Genomic DNA, 20592 nt, shown 5'->3' with positions numbered 1-20592 from the left:
TGTGCTCTGGGGCTGGCCAGCAGTTTGCTCATTTAATTCAGGATAGGAAAGGGGACTTTGCTGTGTGCTGTGTCCCCCCTGCTGGCTAAGGACTTTGCTGTGTGCTGTGTCCTGAAGGAACAAATCTCCAAGGACCCGAAAAGAGCTGGCCTCCTGTTATTGAAACTCAGGGATGCAAAAGTTTCCAAAGATCGTCCTGTCTCTGCTGTGTGCATGCGCTGGCACTCAGCTTGTATCTTGCGAGGAGACCATGTGAAGAGGAACTTTCCTCATGATCGCCTCGACCTGTGGCCCTCAAGAACCCAAGAAGTGCTGTGTGGCCTCTTTCACCGCCGCTGGCCCGGGATCTGCGAGAAGCGCATAGGGGGTCATTAGGATGGTGGGCGGACTTTGCCCGCCCGCCATCCTCGTGGTAATAGGGACCGGCCGCCGTAAGGGTGGGGGTCCCATCACCAGCATTAGGATGCACCCGCCACAGTGGCGGGCGCATCCCGCATTCCTACCATTGTGGCGGGCGGTGCACTCAGCACCGCCCGCCACAATGGCAGGAAAGCATGCTGTGCACTTCCATGCACAGCATGGCAGGCACCGTGCGGCGCCTGCCGTGCTGTGCATGGAACTGCTGGGGGGGGTACCATAGGTACCCCCCATGTGCACCCACCACCCCCCGGAGTCCCTGGGGGACCGCAACGGGCCCCCGCAGGGATTCTCTGCATGCCTTTCTGTGGCGGCATTGCCACCACGGAAAGGCATTGAAAAATGCACATCATAATATGGCTGGCGGTGTCTGATAGACACCGCCACGATATTATTCCTTTTCCGACCCGGCCGCAAGGCGACCGGGGCGGGAAAGCGGCAGACGGTCTTTCCGTCCACCGAGGTCCCCCCGCCATACTAATATGGCGAGGGGGGGGAAACTAGTGTGGATGTCGGGCGGATTGCCTCCACCAGGCCGGCGGTGCCTACCGCCAGCATGACGGAGGCAATCCGCCCGACATCGTAACGGGCCCCTAAGTGTCTGTATTACACCGCTGCCGGCCTGTGAGCCCCGAGAGCGCTGTGCACTTCACTGCTGCTGGCCCAAGTCTGCTGATGTCAGGGGGAAGCCATGCCAAAATCAGCGCCAGCGCGAGGTGTTGCCTAGTAACGTGGGGCTCATCAGGAACCTCGCTGAAGGCAGGAATCAAAATAATCATGATTGCAGGAAAGCATGCTGTGCACTTCCATGCACAGCATGGCAGGCACCGTCCGGTGCCTGCCATGCTGTGCATGGAACTGCTGGGGGGGTACCATAGGTACCCCTCATGTGCACCCACCACCCCCCGGAGTCCCTGGGGGACCGCAACGGGCCCCCGCAGGGATTCTCCGCATGCCTTTCTGTGGCGGCATTGCCGCCACGGAAAGGCATTGAAAAATGCACATCATAATATGGCTGGCGGTGTCTGATAGACACCGCCACCATATTATTCCTTTTCCGACCCGGCCGCAAGGCGACCAGGGCGGGAAAGCGGCAGACGGTCTTTCCGTCCACCGAGGTCCCCCCGCCATACTAATATGGCGGGGGGGGGGAAACTAGTGTGGATGTCGGGCGGATTGCCTCCGCCAGGCCGGCGGTGCCTACCGCCAGCCTGGCGGAGGCAATCCGCCCGACATCGTAACGGGCCCCTAAGTGTCTGTATTACACCGCTGCTGGCCTGTGAGCCCCGAGAGCGCTGTGCACTTCACTGCTGCTGGCCCAAGTCTGCTGATGTCAGGGGGAAGCCGTGCCAAAATCAGCGCCAGCGCGAGGTGTTGCCTAGTAACGAGGGGCTCATCAGGAACCTCGCTGAAGGCAGGAATCAATCAATCAATCATTGAATTTGTAATGGGTGGGGAGGGTGTTCCAGGTCTTGGCGGCGAGGAAGGAGAAGGATCTGCCGCCAGAGGTTGTTCGTTGGATGCTCGGGACGGTGGCCAGGGCGAGGCTGGCGGAGCAGAGCTGGCGGGCTGGGTTGTAGAAGTTGAGTCTGTTGTTCAGGTAGGTTGGACCGGTTTTGTGAAGTGCATTGTGTGCGTGGGTAAGGAGCTTGAAGGTGATCCGATTGTTGACGGAGAGCCAGGGCAGGTCTCTAAGGTGGGAGGTGATGCGGCTGCGTCGAGGGATATTGAGTATCAGGCGGGCTGAGGCATTCTGGATCCGTTGCAACCGTTATAGGTGTTTGATCGGGGTTCCTGCGTAGAGTGCGTTGCCGTAGTCCAGCCTGCTGCTAACGAGGGCTTGGGTCACCGTTCTTCTGGTTTCGGTCAGGATCCACTTGTAGATCCTGCGAAGCATGCAGAGGGTGTTGAAGCAGGAGGAGGAGACAGAGTTGACCTGTTTCGACATGGAGAGGGAGGAGTCGAGGATGAATCCTAGGTTGCGTGCGGGGTCCGTGGGTTTTGGTGCTGTTCCCAGTGAGGTCGGCCACCAGGAGTTGTCCCAGGCAGAGGGGGTGGGGCCGAGGATGAGGACTTCCATCTTGTCTAAGCTCAGTTTCAGGCGGCTCCTCCTCATCCACTCGGTGACAGCCTTCATTCCCTCGTGGAGGTTGGTTTTGGCAGTGTGCAGGTCCTTGGTGAGGGAGAGGATGAGCTGGGTGTCGTCGGTGTAGGAGATAATGTTCAGGTCGTGCTGTCGGGCCACTTGTGTGAGGGGGGCCATGTAGACGTTGAACAGGGTCGGGCTGAGGGATGAGCCCTGAGTTAAGCCGCAGATGATGTCAGTGGCTTCGGATCGTAAGCGTGAGAGGCCGACTCTCTGGGTTCTGCCAGAGAGGAAGGACGTGGTCCTGTCCAGGGCCTTCTCCTGGTTTCCGGCTTCTTAAAAGCGTCTTCTTAGTGTGTGGTGGCAGACCATGTCGAAGGCGGCTGACAGGTCCAGGAGGATGAGGGCTAAGGTTTCGCCGTTGTCTAGTTGGTGCCGGATGTCGTCTATGGCGGCGATGAGGGCTGTCTCGGTGCTGTGGTTTCATCTGAAACCTGACTGCGATGGGTCTAGGATGTTGTTGTCCTTGAGGTGGCGGGTCAGCTGTATGTTGGCGATTTTCTCTATGACCTTCGCCGGGAAGGGGAGCAGGGAGAAGGGCCGGAAGTTCTTGAGGTCCTTGGGGTCCGCCTTGGGCTTCTTGAGGAGGGCGTTGATTTCGGCATGCTTCCAGCTTTCCGGGAATGTCGCTGTGCCGAAGGAGATGTTGATGATCTTCCGTAGTTGGCGTGCGATCGTAGAGTCTGCTTTGTTGAAGACATGGTGCGGGCAAGGGTCAGATGGAGCTCCTGAGTGGATGGAGTTCATGACTTTGCGTCTCTCGTTGTCATTGACGTGGATCCAGGAGGTCAGCTGGTTGGTGCAGGTGGCGTATGGGGTGGGGTCTGTCGTGGGTGGAGCGGATGAAGTGTTGAAACTTTCGTGGATGTCGGCGATCTTGCGATGGAAGAAGGTGGCAAGTGAGTCGCACAGATCTTGCGAGGGCGAATTGTCGTTGGTGTTGGTGCTGGGATTGGAGAGTTCCTTCACTATGTTGAAGAGCTCTTTGCTGTCGTGTGCGTTGTTATCCAGGCAGGCTTTGAAGGAAGATCTCTTGGAAGCGCGAGACATCGCCCAGCAACCCGACCCCGCCACGAAAACAGCTGTTGCCTGCGAGGAGAAGAGAGAGACCGTACCACCCCAGGTAAACACTTGGATTGAGTCCAGTGAGCGTATGTGTGTCACCGCCTGGGGTGCAAGTATGCGAGAATCTGCCCTCGGCCTCTGACCTTAGCAGCAAGAGCCTCTGCCCGAGTGCTCGTAGTGGCCCGTACTTGCCCCAAAAGGAGCAGCAGTACCTGGGCCTGTATCGGAACAGTCTTTGTTTTCAATCTAAAGCAGTTGGGGCATATTTTGGTCATCGCTGACCGCGAGTCAGCCGCACGTGGCGAGGGGCTCGTAACAAACACCATGAACCGGTGCTGGACAGTATTTTTGATCTTTGATTAAGTAATTAACCTACAGAAGTCAGAATTTACAAGCTTATTTTCATTTCCTTACCAAGAACCCTATCAAAGACCTTTCTAAAGAAGAATCACTGTGTGTGTTGGAATTCCTGTTGTTTTGGGTCTTGTCTAAATTCAGATAAAGGTATCTATATTTTTATAATAACCTGTGTGGTGTCCATTTGTGGTGTTTCACTGTGTTACTGTGGGTTTTGGTGCAAATACTTTACAAATTGCCTTGTGGATAAGCGTGTCTGCTCGTGCCAAGCTACCAAGGGGATGAGCAGGGATTTGGATTTCGATTGGCTTGAGGCCACGAGGGTCTCAGCTGAAAAGGAAAAGTGTGTAGCTCAGGAAGAGAGCTTTGCTGAGTTGGAAGTGGAGTCCAGCTCAGATGGATGGCGGCAGCAAGATTGTGTTATCTAGTGCTGAGAGAGAAATACACACACCCAGAGATGTGGCGCCTGACTTGAGGGAGAGGGTTAACATACACCAGGGGGTTCAGGTTTATGAGGTAGCTCCAGTGGTGTGCAGTGTCCCTGAAGTAGATGGGGGAACAGACACAGGGGATCATTTTCCTAGTGGTGGGAGGGACACTCTCCTGACTCTAGATAAGAGATGCAGGGAGAGGGATTCCCCCGAAGGTAGAAGTCCTGGTGTGTGAGTGTGGAGATCACCCAGAAGTGTGAGGGTTGATTGACAGAGACAGTCAGACACTGTCTTGCCAATCTCAGGAGAGTGGTGTGGGGTACTTGTGTGAGGCACTGGATGGTGAGGCAAAGGGTAGCTTGGTTAACAACTGTGGGGGGCTGTGTAATTAATTTGTGGGAGAGCATATTTTAAGTCCCCGTTTTCCAGAGCTATGCCAACATCCAGTGGAGTGTGAGTTCTCTGATTCCAGGGAGCTTGCGCTGGAGACAAACCTCTTGGTGGATTCCAGAGGGTCTGAAGAGGCATTTGGGAGTGATCCTAAAAGGAGTTGCTCAGGTATCTTCCAAACCTGTGTGGTGGGAGAGGTTCAGAGTAGCCCAGCTAGGTCCCGGTGTAGTGGGAGGGGTGTAGGGGCTCACCTCCTGTCTCGGTGGAGGAGTGTGTGTGGGCTGTGTGCCAAGATGCCCGAAACCCAGTCTCAGGACCTGGAAGGTTCCCTAAGGGAACACCAGGTTGGGGGCCTAGGCTGTACTAGTAGGCCATTTGAGGGGGATCTCCTTGTGTCAGGAGAACCTGGAGCGTCTGTAAATGGAGCTGCAAGGGTTCTGGTGTCTGGGGGTGCCGCTCTTAAGTCAAGGGTACAGAAGTCCAGATTGAGGGGTGAGAGGGGGATGTTTTCCACAGTGGGAGAACCAGTGGGTCAGGGGCCAGCCAGAAGGGCTGAGCCTCCTTGGAGTGATCATGGTGTCACCACTTTTGTCCAGGGGGATCTCACCGCACTGTCAGATGGACAGGGGTCAGGAGATCTGCGCCAGGCAGACTGTCACACAACATGTGAGTCATCTGTTACACTCGGGGGAATACTGTGTGCGTCCCCAAAAATCCTGGCATTCCAGGCAAGTGCTCAGCCGCAGGGTTCAGCCTCAAGGTTGGGAGGGCAGGTTCAGGTTCTGCCGAACCTGGAGGGAGGGACATCTGTAACCAGTGACCGTTTGTCTTCCAGGGGTACCACTCCAAGTGGGAGGGTGCAGAACTCTGGGAGGGGTGCAGAGGGAGGGAGTCCTCGACTCTGACCCCGGTTCAAACTGAGGGTTTAGATCCTGGTTGGGAGATCAGTTACAGTAGAGAGGCCCTGAGCTGGTGGGATAGTTGTGTTGTGAGGGTGCCTCTCCTGGGAGGAGAGTGTGGAACACCAGAACAAGAGGTAGGGGGAGGAGAGCTTCGCCCATGACCTCTGGTCAGCCTGAGGGTACGGACACTGGGCTGGCGGGCCAGTGTCAGGATGCAAAACCTGACTTGGCAGGAGGGAGAGTGGAGAAAAGGTGCCAGGCACCTGGGCTACTGCCCCCCACTTTCTGACACCACAGAGGTTAGAGAGACCTGACAGGCATGAGGCCTGGCTCTCATCACTGACAGCTGTCAGTGGCAGCTGTGGCTGGTTGTCCTGGTGGACACAGTTGCCTCGGGAGAGGGGCTGGAGTCACACCCTGGGGTGGACTGGGCTACACTGCTGTGTTGGCCTTTTGGGTACTGTCTACCAGTGCGGACACAACTATGAGCAAAGTAAGCTTGAACGCTGCACATATGGGGTTCCCAGGTGAGGAGAAGGGTCCCCCCTAGTTTAGCTTAGTGGGCCCTGAGAGTATGGATAGAGGGATCTAACTGGGTTCAGGAAGGAGTAGAACAGGAATAGACCCCTGCTTTTCGGGCCAGGTTCCATGTTCTATCGCCCCCAGCAGGGAATCCCATCAAGGTATCGATTGGTCAACCCTGGCATTAGGCTGGAAGGGGGTTGTGTTGGAAATGGCCCTTTTTGCAGGGTTATTCCCAAACCTTTTGCTTCTTCCTCCTATGTTTTTCCTGACCTGTGGTTGTTGGCTATAGGACTCTGGGCATTTTACCACTGCAGATCAGTGCTAAAGTGCATATGCTCTCTGTGTTAATTGTTATTGTGATTGGTTATCCATGATTGGCATATTTGTTTTACCAGTAGGTCCCTAGTAAAGTGCACTAAGCGTGCCAGGGCTGATAATTCAAATGCTACTAGTGGGCTTGCAGCACGGATTGTGCCACCCACATAAGTAGCCCTGAAAAGAGGTATCAGACCTGCCACTGCAGTGCCTGTGAGCAGTTTGTTAACTGCCATGTCGACCTGGCTAGTGTACCCACTTGCCAGGCCTTACTCTTCCCTTTCCTTACATCTAGGACACCCCTATGGTAGGCCCAATGTACCCCCATGGGCAGGACGCCGTGTGTGTGAAAGGTAGGGCATGCACTAGTGTGTGCAACATGTCCTGATAGTGAAATACTGCCAATTTCGTTTTTCACTATTGAAAGGCTATCTTGTCCATAGGACAGAATGGGGAATGCTGTGTACCATGTTCACCTGCATATTTTCCCATAGGATTATGATTGACAATTGGAGTCTGGTATCCCTGAACTCAGAATTTAATAGCACATATTTTAGTAAGGATGTTTTTTAAATTCTGTGTTTGAAAATAGCACTTTTAGAAAGTGGCTATTTTCTTGTTCATCCTTTCTGTGCGCCTCTGCCTGTTTGTGGATTGACTATCTGGTTTAAGAGAGACAGGGACTGGGGAGGCTCCAGGAGTCTGGGTTAGTCAGCACTAGGCTGAATAGACCTATCTGCATTGGGAGTAGTGGGAGGAGTAGCACCTGGGCCTGAATAGGGCTGTGTCTGCCTTCCTCAATGCTGGCTCCACCTCCTGCGGTGCGTCTTAAGACCCTGACCCACATTCACAAAGGAAGAAGTTGTGCACTGGCAGAGTGCACCCAGAACTGGTTTGAACTGGATCCAGGATCCCTAATACATAAAGAATAATGACTTTTGGGGTATACAATACAAGCTGAAACCCCTGAAAATTAGACTACATCATGATAAAGAGGAACCTCTGCCAAGGAAGAACAGCAGAAGAGACTGAGGATAAGTACTGCCATTGCTGTGTGTTCTGGGGCTGGCCTGCAGTTTGCTGATTTAACTGAGGAAAAGACAGAGGACATTGCAGTGTGCTTTGTCCCCCCTGATTGCTAAGGACTTTGCTGTGTGCTGTGTCCTGAAGAAAAAATTCTCCAAGGGCCTGAGAAAGCTGACCTCCTGTTATTGAAAGTCAGGGGTACAAAAGTTTCCAGGGATACAAACGTCCTGTCTCTGGTGTGTGCATGTGCCTGCACCCAGCTTGTGTCTTGCAAGGAGCCCGTGTGAAGAGGAACTTTTTTCGTGATCACCTCAGCCCGTGGTCCTGAAGAACCCAAGAAGTGCTGCGTGGCCGCTTTCACCGCCGCCGGTGCAGGATCTGCAAGAAGCGCTAAGTGCCTGTATTTCACCGCCGCTGGCCAATGAGCCCCAAGAGCGCTGTGCACTTCACTGCCCCCGGCCCAAGTCCGCTCACGTCAGAGGGAAGCCGCGCCGAGATCAGTGCCAGCGCGAGGTGTTGCCTAGCAACGAGGGCTCGTCACAAAGAGGAACCGCACTGAAGGCATGAAACGTGAGGTGTCGCCCAGCAACCTGACCCCGCCACGAAGAACAGCTGTTGCCTGCGAGGAGAAGAGAGAGACCACCCCCAGGTAAACGCTCGGATCAAGTCCAGGGAGCATGTGTGTGTCACCGCCTGGGGCGTGGGTGCGATTCTGCGAGAATCTGCGCTCGGCCTCTGACCTTGGCAGCAAGAGCCTCTGCCGAGTGCTCATAGTGGCCCGTACTTACCCCAAGAGGAGCGGCAATACCGGGGCCTGTATCGGAACAGTCTTTGTTTTCAATCTAAAGCAGTTGGGGCATATTTTGGTACTGGCTAACTGCGAGTCAGCTGCACGTGATGAGGGACCCGCAACAAACACTGTGTACCGGTGCTGGACAGTATTTTCGATCTTTGATTAAGTAATTAACCTACAGAAGTCAAAACTTACAAGCTTATTTTGATTTCCTTACCAAGAAGCCCATCAAAGAGATTTCTAAAGAAGAATCACTGTGTATGTTATAATTCCTGTCGTTTTGGGTCTTGCATAAATTCAGATAAAGATAACTATATTTTTATAATAACCTGTGTGGTGTCCATTTGTGGTGTTTCACTGTGTTACTGTGGGTGATGGTGCAAATACTTTACACATTGCCTTGGGGATAAGCCTGTCTGCTTGTGCCAAGCTACCCAGGGGGGTGAGCAGGGGTTATCTACAGTGTGTTACCCCTTATCCTGACTAGACGCAAGGGTCCCTATTTGGTCAAAGGTACCTACCTCTGCCAACTGGAGATCCCCATTTCTAACAGGATGGAATCAACTCCAGATTTGGAGATGGCGTAGCAGAAGGGCTTTCTTCATATCCAAAAAATGTTTCCCTGCAGAGAAAAAAAATGAAACACACAAAAAACACCTTTCCCTGCGTGCAGAGTCCTCCACTAGGATCATCTAACTCCACGCAGGTAGACTAGGAGCCTTCAGAAACATTCACCTGGCATCCACAGAGGTATACCTAGATATAAGGGAATAGAAGTACCCTCTAATTCATAGACCCTCCAGCCTTTTGCAATTTCGGATTCGCAAAATAATCACAAAATCAGCTGAGGAGCGCGATGCCCCCAATATTTATCTTTGCGGCCACAAAAAAAGGTCTCTGGCAGACAGCAAAAAAAAAGATTGGGCCATCTTATTGGTTGTACGCACACATGTCACTACATGGCACTTTACAGTCGTAATAGATGCCTGAGTCCTCCTGCTGCATTGGGAACTACAGTTGCAAATGTACAATCATGTCAATCCCCATTGACACGATTGTACACTTCAGAGCTTGCAATCTCAGCTGTGCGCGACACCGAGAACAAAGGCGAAAACAATGCTGTTGAAAGAAAGTCGAGAAAACGAAGGTAGCGCTTCACTGGCAAACTTTGTAAAGTGGCGCTAATGTATTTGGGTGTGAATAAAACTAATATTGACACTTTACGGCCACTTTGTCTTGTTTGAACGTTTTTTTTCCTTTTATTTCTCTGTCCCGAGGCTGCATTTCGGAAGGGAAAAATATATGAAAAAAGACAACATTTCTAGGAACGTGTTTTTTCCCAACTTTTTGGATCTATTTCACAGGGAATAAATGTAGGAAAAGAGATAAAAAAAGACGGTAAAAGAGCCATTTCTTGAAGTCACGGTTTTCAGAAGGTAAGGAGGGGCGAGAAAAGAGAGAGAGAGAAAAGAGAGAGAGAGAAAAGAGAAAGAGAAAGAGAAAGAGAGAGAGAAATAGAAAGAGAAAAAGAGAGAGAGAGAGACGCAAACCACTGCCTTCGGCCTCTTTGTCAGAATGAGCAGACAAGTTCTCCATACAGGTATAGCAAAATGTTCCAGTCTGTCAGGTCTGAGGTCCCCTGGGGAATATGCTTGCATCTTAAAACTAGACCTGCAGAGGCTGCTGCCTGTCAGGTTTGAGGAGCATTCATTTGGAGAGCTGCATGCCTTGTTCCCTGTCCAATTAGTTGGTGGTGCCATCGTAGGTCAAGGTGGAAGTATATTTACAGAGCTGTCTGGGAACTCAGTACTAACCTCACATGCTATAAGTGTATAATAGTAAAGACATCACTATTCTTATCAGTATATTTCACTGGCATCCAATGCTGAGGCATTCACAGGGTGCTCACAATATAACTCTACCATGGGTGCTTCATACAGGGATAAAATAAAGTGCCACAATAATGGCGTAAAATTTCAATTTTAGTGCTGCGAAATGTGCTAATCTGTCGCAATATCCTGGGGGTCTGATTCAAATGGGGTCATCACTGGGGCCAATGAAATTGTTTTGTGGATTTTTCTTACTTTAATGTGCGACTCGCAGGCCATTGCAAGATGTTAGGTGGGTACCAAAGTAGACAAAAACAGTGACAAAGAAAAAGAGAATTTTTAAAAATACAAAGAAAAAAGTGAGAAGAAATTGAGTAAACAAATAAATGAAGACGAGTACAAAGCAAACAAGAAAAGATGAAAAGGGAAATAGCAGAATGGAAACAAGGAATTGAAGAAACAGAATGAAAATAGGGAAAGCAGGATCGTAAGAAAGAAAAAATAGAAAGCAAAGAAAGGAAAGGAATAAAAAATGAAGGATGGAAAGAAGTTCCACTGGAAGAAAAGATGGAGGGAAGAAAGAAAGAAAAAATGAAAATGCAACGAGGGAAAGAAACTAGGAGAGCAAAAAACGGAATTAAATAATGGAAAGAAGAAATGGGAGAGAAGGGAGGACAGTGGATGAAAGAAGAAATTGAATTAATGAAGGCAAAGAATACAGAAAGAAAAAAGATCAAACAATTGGGAAAGTAGGAAGAGAGGATTATAAGAAAGTAGGGGAAGGGAAGATAAAAGTATGAAGGATTGGGAAGAAGGAATGAAAGATGGAAAGAAGGACAGAAAATAAAAAGAATTTAAAAAACAGAAGGGTAGAAAGGATGAAATATAGAATGAAAGAAGGATGGACAGACGGAAAGAAAGTTTGAAAGAAGGAATGAAAGGAAAATTTAAAGAAGTAAATAAAGAATAATAGAAACTAGGGAAGAAAGATGGACCTAAGAACTGGATAAAGACAGAATAAAATAAAAGAGAGATAAGCTGTAGAAAAGAATGATTGAAAGAAAGGAGTCAATACTAGTGTTTGCAGTTTTAGCCAAGTTCTTTTAAAACCATGCTGTCAAATGCATCATTTTGCACCATTTTTACAAATCTTTCTCGAGGAAACAATTCCCACTGGCTTTTCTAGGTAGGGTTGTATCACTCACTTCGCTCAATTATTGTCATATGGCTCCAAGTGGGGGTATTTTATTTTCCTAGCTTCTCTCTTGCCTGTCAGCCTGTGCGTGGTGCAGCTTTCTATGCACACATTTGGGAATGTTTATGAACGGCAGCAGCAGTATAGCAAGGAGTGCTGTTGGGTTGGTAAAATACAATATTGCCAGGGTTCAATAGGCCCCTCGTGGCCACATACCACTGAAGCTGCTGCACCACGGTAGCACCCATGAAAGGCAGCAGAAGGTGTAAATCCCCAAATGCAATAGAAAGAGTTTACCTCAACACCTCTTTGCATTGGACATGATTTCATCAGAAGACATTAAACGTGGCAGGAATAGTCGTCAAATTCTTCCAAGCATTTTGTTCCGTAAGTCCCATTATCTTTAGTGTCCCTGTTACTAAGGTGCCTATGGCTGTTAATAGATCTAGGTATACTGGCCTTGCTAACCTCGCTGGGTCTCGGCCCACGGTTAGGCTACCTTACTAAATACACTTGTTCCAATGAAACAACAGACATCAATTGCTGCACATCAGACAAAACTTCCCATTTACATCCCACCAGAGAACAACCAGCACTTGTCACCAAAACACCCCTCTCTCAAACCAAGCACATGAAACAGGACATCTGACATAAACCAACACAACTCAAAGATAGCGCACACCAGGCGCAGGATTTCTCTAACTATGACACAAGGGCCACACTATTAACCTCATAGATGTGTAAACAGTGGGCCAAAGTCCTGAGTCAGAACCCAACCAGAGTCAAAACCCACAGCACATGGACCGGTACCCGGCCAGAGGCAGGCCAGAACTCAGGACTCACAACAGTTCGTCACAAGATAGCTCAGGGGGTTACGTGCTAAGGCCAGAGACCCAACTGATGGCAGACATATCATATCAAGATAATAACGCTCGGGATCTAAGCGCCAAGAGGCAGTTGTGGTAAGCGCTCGATCACTGAAGCAGCTGTCTGCCTGGTCATATTATGATCTTGGCGCGGGGGAGCATGGATCAATCCCGTGTGAATCCAGGGCTTTGTTATTAGAGCTCAGATTTACTCGGCTCGCGTTCAGTGTAAACAGCTGAGAGAGCGATGTCAGTGCCAAATGAGTCACATGCACTGGAAATGCCAATATTTGTTTTTCCAGAATAATTCCTAATCCTCATTACGTCATGCACTTGCGTCATCGGCAGGCCTCGTTGTTCTTCCTCCCATATAAACACTGTCAGTTTAGATTTAACGTTCAGTTAAAACTAGGTTGCCTAATCCTCTGGCAGGACCGGGTAGCAAGAGACACAGGCCCAGATGTTCATGCACGTAGGTACGACGTGGTCTACCAAGCACAACTGTGCAGTGTGCAGATGTTTCAAAGCCTCAGAAGCAGCACGTGCCGCGAAATTTAGCCGCACAACGCGGACAGCTGTGTGCCACAGAGACCCAGCCCGTGCATGTACTACGGAGCTACCAAGCTTTGCATGCAGGGGTGAAGGGTGAGTGTAGTGTGGGCATATGATCAGTGCAGAGACTTTCAAAATACACCACACACCAGTCACTAGGCACTGCAGGCCCCATTCGCTAAAATATGCTGTGAATCACTCTTGCAGTCCTCCCAATTTACTCCTAAAGTGCAGAGTAAGTCACGGTTACCCTTGGCTTACTCCTGGGATTCAGGCAAGGAAAGAAGTACTATAAAAGTAAGTCACACTTATTCATACCAAATATTTGTGAATCAGGCCCAGCGTGTCTTTGTCTGAGGGAAAGGGTGGACACATGGGCGTCCACAGACATTTTTCCAGGGGGGGCAAAATGTTAATGTCATCACCATCCTCCGATATGATGTGTGCCAGGTGGGGCACAAGAAACACTGGGGCGCAGAACTAGGATAGACTCAATTAAATGCCAGGAATCCAGGACATGTGACTGACCCTGCCACAGGCCAACAAACACCACATGTACGGAAAACGCTAAACTTTCTGACAAGGTGCTTTATCTCTATCTGCTAGGTGTGCAGACTTCCGGGTCCTCGATCCAACAGCAGTATTCGATTTTTATCAGAATACTTTAAAACAGCCTATGATTAAAGCGCCAGATTATATATACTGTATGCACAGTGTATGTTAGGGATTATTTGTAGCACACATATTTACCAATATTGGCTCCTTGGTGTTAGAATTCATGATAACTTTTATCCAAAGTTAAAGCACAACGTCAAAGTTAGTAATAAATATTGCGGCAATCACACACGCTAGTGATTCGCCAGTGGGTGCTCCCTTTACTAGAATTCCCCGGGCATTGCTAAATTTTACACGCATTCAATTAATTTATACAAAATAAAATGTATAGGTCCAAATGTTAGCTATATTTTTTAAAAGAAACTTAGAGTCCCTCTGCGTGTAGTCAATGTCAAACTGACAACGTGCGCACGTTTAGAGATACAATAATGGCCAGCTCCCTTATGCGGAAGCCCTGCACCGTAAATGTGTGGCACATGCGGTGCCCGCAGCTGCGCCAGATCACAGGTCCAGGGATGCTGAGTCTTACACAGTGGTCGAAGTGGGGGGGGGGGGAAGTAGGGGAACAGTGGGCGGAGAATCAGAGGGCGGGAATCACCCAAGGATTGGATCTGTGGGTGGAGCCAGAGATGTGGCTAGAATGCATAGACATCCCAATTTTTAGTATTTGTTTGACATTTCACTGCCCAGTTTAATCAACCAATGGATACACATGATTATTCAAGGTTATAATGAGTTATTGACATTAAAATATATTCACAAAGAGGGATATGCTCCTAATTGCAGAATGTACCAAATACGATAAAATGTGGAAACACAAGCCATTTGTCTCCGAGCCATGGAGTTTCTGTCATCAGCACTTCTCCCTTTTTCCACAACAACAGTTCAAACATGAATGGCAAAATATCCTAGTTTTCAAATGTTTTCTCAAAAATTATGGCTCTGCCATATTTGCCTCATAATGCAAGATCTGCTGCATAATCTGACCATTTAAACTAATAAATTGTTTGTAGCTCAAACATACCAAAAGTTAATATAAAATGTGACTTGTGTTGCTGCGGAGTTGATGGCCTATTGTAAAGGTTGACTGGTCACCTTTTTCACTACTGCGTTTGTATATTACACTGGTACTAATAAGGCAAAATCTTTCCAGAGACTGTTAGCATGTGTACACACGTCAAAATAATAAAATATCTGAAAATATACAGAATTACGCTGCAGCCTTTTTTTTAATGCGTAATTTAGTCAACACTACGGCATAATGTTGTCATCCTTTGCTGCATAATTAATTCCAGTGGCCCCACAGCAGGCAGCACATGTTAAAAGTGCTTGTGAATGAAGCAGGGAGACTGTGAAGTTTGCTAACTTAGGGGCTCATTAGGATGGCGGACGGACCTGCGTCCGTCCGCCACCCTAGAGGAGGAGGGACCGTCCGCAGGGGCAGTGGCGGTCCCTCCAGTGCAATTAGGATGTGACCGCCAGCCTGGCGGTCACATCCTCAATATTTAACACTGCGGCGGGTGCTGCTTGAAGCAGCACCCGCCGCAAGGTTAAATATGCATGCTTAGCATTTGCATGCACAAAGCGGCAGGCACCGTTTGGTGCCTGCCGTTTTGTGCACGCAAATGCAGGGGGGTACCATAGGTACCCCCGATGTGCACCCCCCAGCCCCCCGATCACCCTGGGGGCCCGCAACGGGCCCCCAAAGAAATCACCGAATGCCTTTCCACGGCGGAGATTCCGCCGCAGAAAGGCATCTGTTTTCCACCATCCTAAAATGGCTGGCGGTGTCTGATAGACACCGCCAGCTATGTGAGAGCTTTTCCGCCGCGGTCGGAAGGAGACCGCGGCGGAAAAGCTGCGGACCGATTTTGAGACCCACCGCCATCCTAATTTGGCGGTGGGTCTATTGTGCCTCCCCAGCGGTTTTCCCGCATCCTCTGGGCCGGCGGTGGCTTCCGCCGGCCCGAAGGATGCGGGAAAACCGCGATCCTAATGAGCCCCTTAGTTTGGTGTGCGTGCAAATCCTGCATTGCCAATCCCTGGTGAGTTACAGCTACTGCTGCTGAAACAAGGCCAATGGAGGTACCTATGGGTGAGGCAGACTGGCCTCAAGGGCAGGGCCAGCCATAGCACTGGTGGTGTCCTGTGCATTAATGTTTGTTAGTGCCCCACAATGACCACCTCTGCCATGGATTCCCTCACTACCACCCTTTAACTGTGCCCCCCAAGTCTCCATAACCACTCTCTCTCAGATGCATTTAATTTGATTTACAGCGCCACTCATACCATTTTAGGGTGTCAGAACACTTTACATCACACACATTACACAGAGACAATCAATATGTGTGTAAATTACTGTATAGAAAATGTTACATAAGACTAAGGACTACAAGGTGTAGGAGTCACATGACAACCATACTAGTAGCCCGTATAGTTTTATAGTTATTGGTCTGGAGAAATACAATACCCGGAATTTAAAACGTAATACCATGGTTGGGGGTTCTCCTTAATAATCAGAATTGATTTCTGTCCAAAAGAACACTTTTTGGGACATTAGGATAATCAAAGACTGGGGGGTGGGGGTGGGGGGGAACATAACGCTCTAATTTATACCTTGCAGTTTGTATGCAGCTCTTAGATGACAGTTAATAGCTCACTGTTTTAAGTTAGGATTTTAACTTATAAACTGCAAGTAATAAAAGGATCTCTCTGACAAAAGCAGTGGCCCACTGACCTATTTACATTATGTGCACTTTGTGATCTGCATGGCGCATGTTCTCTGCAGCCGGTACATTAACCCTCTGAGCTACCTTTCCATGAGTCAAAACTTCCACTAGACAAAATTCTGATCTCTCTCTAGGAGGAACATTAATCACCAGAGTCATCATGACATTTTTATTGTTGCCGAAAATTGCTGGAGGCCAGGAAGGAGGCAGCAAGCGTCCATAATATACTTGCAAACATGATGCCTCCACCTAAAGTCAGCATCCGGTGCGGTCACACTGGTTGCACCGCCCTAGAGCTGGCCCTTCTCAAGGGTCCTGTGACCTCAGTGACAGAGTCACTGTTGCTCTGGGGTGTGCTGCTTAGGCCTGCCCGCAAGACTGGAGGTGAACTTCAGTATGGATAGTGGTGGACAAGCCTTGAAGGTTAACCTACACTTGTCATGCTAGGGTCCACCTGCTGGTGCGAATACACCAGGACTTCTAAGGTGTTGCGAAGCCTTCTAAGGTCTAGCATATGATTGTGATCTCACAGGAGAGTGGTCTGGTGGGCTGGTTATTAAGGCTGAACCTGGTTCCCAGTTCCAAATTCAGCAGCTCTGCCCATAGTGCCACATACTCTCCCCCACTGAACACCGTACTGCCCCACTGAGAAAAACTCCCACTGTCTTCAACTACAACCCAATTGTTGCCCGCTATAAACACCTGGATGCGGCTCAATTTAAATTACGCACTAGACTAGAGCAATATGTGGCCTACAAAAAAAAAAACTCTACACCCTGGAAAAAGCAAACACTTTTAGGGAATGCAAAAGGTAGCAACCCATGGGAAATGTAAGCAGGAACAACATGGTTACCTTAATGCTTTTACACTCACTATTCAGAAATCAGTGAGTGCTTTTGCCTGAAAAGTTAAGGACACAACTACAGGGCCCTGAATGGACCCATTTCAATGGCCATTGCTTATATCCTTACAAAGCGTAAGCAGGATGGTAAAAAGACCACATCCCTGGACGCAGAGCCGCAGCACACATTTTGTTTTCCAATCCACACATTGCAGTACCTCCAGGATTGGTGCACTAGTTCCAAGTCCAGGGAAAACAAAGACAAGAAAACAAAAATAGCGCTTCACTGGCAAACTCTGTAAAAGTGGCGCTAATGTGTTTCAGTGTGAATAAAATCACTTTGGCCAGTTTGCTACCACTCTGTCTTACTTTATTTAGCTATTTATCTATTTTACATATTTTTAACCTTTTATTCCCAATGCTGCACTTTGGAATTAAAATGTCAGAAAAATACGACATTTCCAGCAAAAGCGTCGTTCTTTTTTGGATCCATTTCACAGGGAAGCACATAAAAGAAAGGAGAAGAAAGAGTGAGAACCCCGTCTTGAAGTCGCGGTTTTCCTGGGCGTCCGCAGGGGGGGCAAGGAGGGTCGCTCCAGGGGGGGGCAAGCGCGTCCGCAGGGGGGCAAAGAGGGTCGCTCCAGGACTGGCAAGCGCCCCTCCTTGCCCCCCCCTGCGGACGCCCATGGGTGGACCTAGGTCGAACTGAAGGCCCCCGGGGGAAGTGATGGTCGTAGACCAGTCTTCCACCCGAGGCTATTCGCACCAGGCCGGAAGGACAAGGTGGGGAAGGGCTTTAGACTATTGGGGAAGGGGCGGGGGTTAAAGAATTTATATAAGGTCAGGAGAGGAAGATCTGGCCTCTTCCTGACACCTTAGCGCCACTGGGGGGGTTTAAAGAAGAAAGTTTGTCCACCCACCCACCCTACAGGTTTTAGGTGGAGGAAATTATACTAGGATCGGTCTTAGCGTGCCAGTTTAGGGCAGGTTGCAGAGTAGCGACGTTATGGTACTTTGGACGGGTGTTGAGTCACATACAGGTGGATCCACCCCTCAGGGGGGGAGAACGGTACACGGGTGACTGATACCCGTGTACCGCAGGAGGCAATGAAGGAAATTCAACAGAGGATGCTTGGAGGGCAATTGAAGGTGAGAATGGGGAGAGGAAGGAGGTCACCGACTGAATGGGAAAGAGTCAAACAGGTGAGATAGTTTTGAGAAGGATGAATGGAGAATGAGTCAGTATGGGATGGGAAAGTATATTTATTGCATTTATGTACTGTTTAATAAAGTCTAAATGGTTGCAACCTTGTCCTTATAAAATAACCTTTTACGCTTCAAGTAACAGCGTAGAGTGTAGTTATTGCGCGAACACCTGGGCCTGCAGATCCTGAGCAGCAAGGCAAGGCCGTCCTTCAGGGGGCGGTGCTCAGCCCACACTGATGGCCTCTTTGGAAGGCGGCATGACTGAGTGAACTGCAGTAGCCCCTGCCAATTTGCATCTTTTCACTCGAATCTCGTTGAACACGGTGCACATAGGTGCTTTGCATTCATGAAGCGTACATGTCTGGTCCATGTTCCCTGGGCAGCACCTGGTAACAGAGAAGTGGTTCTCTACAGCCTCCTTCGACAATACTAACTCTGACTTCCTGGGCAAATTGTTAAGGAGTGGGGGTCACACCAGCTCGGACACTTACTGATGTGACCCCTCAGAATGTGAAGCCCTTAGACTGAATGGACGGACCCCTGACGGCGGACACCCTGCACTTCAGGGGCTGTGACACGTCCTTGGATCACACACCCAAATTATACCCAAATCGGTATGGGTGACAGCAGAGGCGCAACTAGAGTCACATTTCGGGGGGGAGGGGGATGGCTATGAAAAATTCCAGGGTGGGGGGCTGACTCTTCCAGCAATATGCAGAGTGGAGATGCAGGGGCTCTAAAAGGGGTGAAAAGCAACAATGCAGGCTGCCCGGGGTCCATGAAGGAGACCCTTCTAAGAGGGAAGCCTCCTTAGTGCCACATGAAGGCACAGGAGGCAGCCTCCCAGTGTTGGGGACCCCCCTCAGGGGTCTGTGCGCCTGCATCATGTCTGGGGTGAGTGGGCGGGGGTGGAGGTACATATACCTCTCCCAACTGGGCGCCCTCTTTAACCACTACTCTGATGCTGTTTCGGACGTGTCCCCGGAATCCGCGCTTAATTGCGGTATGTGCTGTTCTCCCTCCTCCCTCCCCCGATGCTGGGTGGCCGTGGCCGGCCCCTGCCGTGGTGCAGTCTGCTATGTTGGGGTGGGGGGGAAACAGCTCCCGGGGGGAAAAGGGTAGCGGCACTCCTCCCCGGGAAGTGCGCTGTGACCAGGGAGTGGGTTTTTAAATTTAAGTTAGGCCCAGAACAAGTGGGAGGCATCAGCCGGGACCCAGCCCGACTTGCGCCTCAGGGAAGCCGTGGCAGGTGGTCACCGGGGCTTTTGCCCGCGTGGTGAACGGGGAGTGGGGTTTTAATTTTATTCAGGCCCAGAGCAAGTGGCATGTGCCGGCCCGAATCGGGCCAAGGGTCGCTGCGGCTGGTGGTCGCGGCCGGGCTTTTGCCCTCGTCGTGACCGGGGAGTTTTAATATTATTCAGGCCCATAGCAACTGGTAGGCGCTGGCCCGACTCAGGCCCCAGGGTCACCGCGGCTGGTGGTCGCGGGGGCTTTTGCCCGGGTGGTGACCGGGGAGTGGCGTTTTAATTTTATTCAGGCCCAGAGCAAGTGGTAGGCGCCGGCCTGACTCAGGCCCCAGGGTCGCTGCGGCTGGTGGTCGCGGGGGCTTTTGCCTGCGTGGTGACAGGGGAGTGGGGTTTTAATTGTGTTCAGGTCCAGAGCAAGTGGTAGGCACCGGCCCGACTGGGGCCTCAGGGTCGCTACTGCTGCTGGCGAGGTGGCTTGTGCCCACGTGGTGTGGGGATGTGGTGGGATAGCGAGCTGTGGAACATCCCTCCACCCTCTGTGTATTTTCAGGCCATCAGCTTCAGCCAAGCAGTGGCATGCGATCTCCAACAGTAGGCTTCATTCTGGGCCCTGACCCCGTGCCTGCCTTCGCCTACCAAGGGTGTGGGAGCTGCACGGGGGTTGCACATCAGAAAGGAAGGAGCACAATGGGACTGTTGCGTGTGTGGTGGGGGAAGGAGGTAGCCCAATGGTTTGCAGTCACAGCTGGTCACGCTAGGCGGGGACAGGCAGAGCATACCGGGACTCGTACCCTCCTTCAGCCCTGGTATTCATCCAGCTGGTTCGCAGCGCCTTCCCCGTTAGCATAACAGGCCACGCACCATCAGTCTTGTGGGTTCCCCAGGAGCAGGTCAGAAAGGAGGGGGGATACCTCCTCCTCTCCCCCGCCACCCTTTTTCAGGTCATACCGTGGCCAGTCACAAAGGAGGGGCGGCGCAGGGCCCCGGCCGGTCAGGTCGCTTGGTGTATTGGCCGGGAGGGGTATGGACCAGCGAGGCACACTAGTGCAGGTCCGTGCGCATGGTTATGAGGGCGGGGCTCTGGCTATTTCTGCCCTGGCAAGGAAGTGACCCGCGCTAACCCTGCCGTTTCGGAGCCATTGATC

This window comes from Lissotriton helveticus, chromosome 3_1, assembly GCF_964261635.1.
Source record: "Lissotriton helveticus chromosome 3_1, aLisHel1.1, whole genome shotgun sequence".
Taxonomy (NCBI): Eukaryota; Metazoa; Chordata; class Amphibia; order Caudata; family Salamandridae; genus Lissotriton; species Lissotriton helveticus.
The sequence above is the reverse complement of the archived record's forward strand: the minus strand, read 5'-3'. Positions refer to the sequence as shown.